Raw genomic sequence first — 5278 nt, forward strand, 5'->3', positions numbered from 1 at the left:
ATCAAGAGTTAGGGTTTCAGAGAACCCAAAGAAGATGAGATGACCTTAAAATGTTACCGATTTTAGCCGGAAAAGTCAAAGATCTTACTCGAACAGCCATGCATGGCCAGGAAATGGCATGAAAGACCATGGATAGGAGTTGAACCGCTCCAGGTTCACCTGAGGACCTCAGGGTAGTGTCACACCGGCGTGGGGTGAAGTAGAAGCCAGGAGATGATGAGAGGCCATGGTTTTTGGCGAAAGAGGTGGCCGGAGAAGGTGGACAGTGATTAGGGTTTGAGGGTATCTAAGAGAGAAGATAGGAGGAGAGGATTCAAAGGTAGCGCAAATGAAAGAATGGGGTAGGGTTTGGGGGATCGTTTGATTAAAAAAGAAAGAAACGACGTGGAAATCAACGGTCGAAATTAAATAGGGTAGGTGGGTTCCGGGTTTGGGTATGGGTTAATAAGGTGTGGGTTGGGTTTTTAATTTTAAATTAGGCTAGGAATTGGGGTCCGATTTGGATATAATTAAATGCCAATTTGGCTATAATTTAAATAGCCAATTTTTCCCTATTTAATTTATAAGAAATAATAGATAATTTCTGAAAAAACTATCAAAAATGATAGAATTATTTGTAATACATATTTAGCAATTTAAAAATACAGTATCCAATTTTATGCATATAAAACATAATTAAATCTTAAAAAGGGGCTAATATTGTAATTATGTGCAATTTAGCTTTAAAAATACTAAATCTAATTATAAAAATATTTAAAAATTACCTTAGCCATATTTTAGCATAAATACAGAAATCCAATAGATGAATTATCAAAACAATAATTTTGGAAATAATTATTGGGGATTTTATGGATAAAAAGGGAGAAAATAAATCAATTTAAAACCTTAAAATTATAGAAAAAATAATAAAAACCTTGAACATGCTTATATATGCATATATATGCTATTTTGAAGGTATTTTGCATATTGAAAAATATATAAGGACATATTGGATATCAACACAAGACTCTACTAGACACAGCTTGTAGACTCCCTAGGACAGAACTGCTCTGATACCACTTTTGCCACGACCCAAACTGATGGGCCGCGATGGGCATCCGGTATCTTACTTAACCAAATGCCAACATAACGTATCTTTTCATGTCATATTATCATAGATAACTGATCCGGAAGGCTGCCATGAGATAAGCAGAATACAACATGTGATACTAACTTATATAGAAGACATACGGGCCTATAAGACCAAAATAACCACTTGTACACTGAAATAGGCTGACAAGGTTATACAATATTTTACATACATGACATTTGTCTACTAGCCTCTAAGAATACATAACTTTCATAAAGGTCGGGACAGAGTCCTGCCATACCAAACAATACACGTCTAAATCATACTAACCAAACAAGCAACTTCGAAGCAAATGGAGCACACCAACATATTCCGCTGAGCTGATAGTCTACTTAGAGTGCTCTCGACATGTCTATTGGGACCTGTGGACATGAAATACAGCGTCTCCAGGAAAAAGGGACGTCAGTACAAATAATGTACCGAGTATATAAGGAATGAAAATCAATAAATAATAAACATGATAGAAACATGGAGTATAAGACTCGACATGTACGTTTGCATAGATTTTTGAATCATTTTATTTTTATAATGCCATGCATATGCGTATAAATGTCATACTACGCATAGTTATATGCGTTCATAACATCATCATGCCTCTGAGGGCATCCCATCATATCATTTCACCCACTGTGGGCAAATCATCAACATATACTAGCTAATTAGGTGGTGGTACGTATATAACGCCACGAAAAATTCTATTTATAAATTAATCTCCTACTGAAAAATTCATAATTACCCAATTATCCCCACAATTAAGAATTATCTCAAATTACTTAAAATACTACTTACTTTTAACACACCTTATACCTCTTACTATCATGGCCATGTGGTACCTTGTATGGTACTAGTCCACAAATATCGGGTATTTTAGCTTGGGCTGTATTTTATCCCAAAATATCAAACTTCGACGAAATTCATTTTCTTCGATTTGCTTACCCTCTCACCTTCACAAATTTACTCATTACTTGTTTGAAATAGCATAAAATTTCCATAATCTTAAAATAATCTCATTTCCGAGCTTTCATTAATTTACTTATGGCATAGTTTCACGTACGAAAACATGGGGTGTAATAATTTTACCTTCTCGAACTTTGATAATTACATCTCTAGCGGCCAAACGAGGTCATCCCAAAATGATAGGAACTCACTCATCAGCCTCATAGTCCAAGTGATAAGATATGCTGGGAAGACAAACTTTCTAATCTATAGCAATACATCTTCAATTACCCCATTGGGGTATAAATAGAATTTATCAGCCAATCGTAGTATTACCATGGTGGATCATGGATCTCTTAAGACTAATTGATTAATACTAATAACGGCATCAAATTTATACTGGCACCCAAATCACATAAAATTCTACCCACATCAACCTCATTAATCTTCATAGGGATGGTAAAGCTGCCCGGATATTTAAGCCTATGTTGGAACCTAGAAGTACATTCCTCAATGAGTGTGATTGTCTTAAACTCAATTAAATTTATTTTATTATTCATAATATCCTTGATGTAATTAGCATATTTTGGGATATCTCAAAGCACGTCCACCAAAGTTATGTCCAAATGTATCTACTTTAGCATATTCAGCAATTTGTGAAACATGTGATCCTCATTCTTCTTTTTCAACCTTTGAAGAAAAGGGGGAGGTACCCTTTCTTCTACTAAATCTAGTTTTGGTGTATCTTTCTCATTCCTCTCCACTTATTTTAGCACTCTTTCCTCTTCAAGCCCAGATGACTCCTTCTTCTTTTTAGGCGCTTCTACCAATTCTTTCCTATTTCTCAATGTGACAACATTGACTTGAGGATTTTTCTTTGTATCACTTTGAAGTGGTCCCTTAGGTATTGTGTTTTTATTATTCTCCATTTGTCCGATTTGCATCTCTAAAGTTTTAAACTCTATATGTAGTTGTTGATTATCGTACATTATCTTCTAGTTATCGAGAAAGAGCTTTTTCAACAGATCGGTCACACATCCCTCTGGTTGTTGTGGTGGTTTATTGTAGATACATTGAGGTATGTTGTTGCTCTAATTTTCACCCTATGATAATTTAGGATAGTTTCTCCAATTCAGGTGTTATGTGTTACCATACTGAGCATTCTGATTCATTGAACCTCTAGTTTCCTTCCCTACATTGTAGATGTATTCAGAATTTGTAGCATATCGGCCATCCGTCGACTCTCCCCAAAAAACTCATAATAAACTGTCATTTGTTGCACCAGTTGCACTTATGCTTGAGATTCCTTTTCAACTTGATTAACTATATTGGCTACATCGGCTCTCAAAGCTGTGAAGGCATCTACTTCGATCATACCCACCTATCTTTGGCTTGATGGCTCAACTTTGTTCTCCTTCCTCTTTCCAGTTCTGATCATTCATAGTGAAATTGTTCAATAAGGCCTATATTTCCTTGTTTTGTTTTTCCATACACATACCTCTGCAAGCCGGGTCCATGTATTTTGGAAGCTTCATCTGACCATTCCACAATTGTATGACCCAATTCCTCATCTATTTGGCTATGGTGGGGGTAATCTTTGAGTAGCTTCTTAAATCTCTCCCAAGCTCGACGAAGAGTTTCACCTTCTTTCTGTTGAAACCCAAAAATTTGGCTTCTCACGGAGTTTGTCTTCTGAGAGAGAAAGAATTTAATGAAGAATTTTCATGCCAAATCATCCCATATTTTGATTGAATATGCAGGCTCCTTTTGTAGCCACTATTTAGCTTCTTCCGATAGCAAAAAGGAAAATAATGTTAGTCTGATGTAATTCGAAGAAATATTTGGAAAATCGTAGGTATCGGTGATCTCCAAAAAATTTGGATATGCCTTTGCGAATCCTCATGTGGAAGCCCCACATATTGACCTTGGAATTATATAAGTTGCACCATATATTGTTTCATCTCAAAATGATCGTTGATGGTCGTCTTGAAAATGACATGTGCCATATTTTCAAGGATAGGCCTTGCCGACTCGATCACTGCTCGTTCTTGGTTTCCTGCTATTCCTACAAATTGTGGAAGTTAAATAATTTCTTGTTGATTCTCGATTTCCTTAACATGTGTCGCCTCATTTGTTGTTTCTTTAGCTTTTTTTGTTTTTTTTTAATTTTTGTGGAAGAATCTTTCAGGTTCTTGTCCAAAGGTTTCAAGTTTATCTTTATGTAACGACCCGATCGATCCTTTTGAGCTTTTGCACTTTGGTCGCTAGTTCTCGGGCATGACTTGCCTCGTGTGATGGATTATGACTTATATAAATCGTTGGATTTGGTTTTCAGGGTAATCAGAATGAATTTGGAAGAACAGTTCTCAGTTTGAAGCTTGAAATTTCAAAAGTTTGACCAAGATTTGACTTATTGGTATATGATTTCGGATTGGAATTTTATGATTTGGTTAGCTCCTTTATGTGATTTGGGATTTAGGAGCGTGATCAGAATGCATTTTGGAGGTTTGTGGAAGGTTTAGGCTTGAATTGGCAAAATTGAGATTTTGGCGTTTTCCGGTTGATAGGTAAAATTTTGATATAGGAGTCGGAATGGAATTCCGAAAGTTGCAGCATCTCCTTTGTGTCATTTGTGATGTGTGCGCAAAATTTCAGGTCATTCGAACGTGGTTTGGTTGGGTTTTTGATTGAAAGCGGAATTTGGAAGTTCTTGAAGTTCTTAGGCTTGAATCTGATGTGATTTTAGTGTTTTGATGTTGTTTTGAGCATTCCGAAGGTTGGAACAAGTTTGAATGACATTATGGGATATTTTGGCATGTTTGGTTGAGGTCCCGAGGGACTCAGGTGAGTTTCGCATGGTTAAACGGATCAATTTTGGACTTTGGACTTGATAATTTTTGCCGGTTTTGTGTTGCAGACTATTTGTTCTTTGCGTTCGCGGTCAGGGACCCGCGTTCTCGAAGGGTGTTTTTTGAGGCGGCGAATTTGGCCTTCACGTTCGCGTTTTGGGTGTCACATTTACGATGTTGTGATGTTTTGATTCTCTGCTATCGTGAGGCTTGTGTCGCGTTCGCGTAAAGTAAGTGGGAGCAGCTGGGGTCCCAGCCTTTTGTTCTTCACATTTGCGCAAGGCAGTCGCGTTCACGATGGTTTGGAAAGTGGACACTTCGCGTTTGTGAGCTGGAGGTCGCGTTCGCGTAAGGGAAATTTATG

The 5278-nt window shown here is 37.0% G+C and overlaps 1 non-coding gene across 1 annotated transcript; it reads left to right on the top strand.

The window, feature by feature from the left end:
• Positions 1–3641: 3641 nt before the first annotated feature.
• Positions 3642–3748, top strand: LOC142182472 (small nucleolar RNA R71). Its single transcript, XR_012711291.1, has one exon. It is a non-coding gene; the product is annotated as a small nucleolar RNA R71 (small nucleolar RNA).
• Positions 3749–5278: the final 1530 nt, after the last annotated feature.

Source organism: Nicotiana tabacum, chromosome 6, assembly GCF_000715075.1.
Source record: "Nicotiana tabacum cultivar K326 chromosome 6, ASM71507v2, whole genome shotgun sequence".
Lineage (NCBI taxonomy): Eukaryota > Viridiplantae > Streptophyta > Magnoliopsida > Solanales > Solanaceae > Nicotiana > Nicotiana tabacum.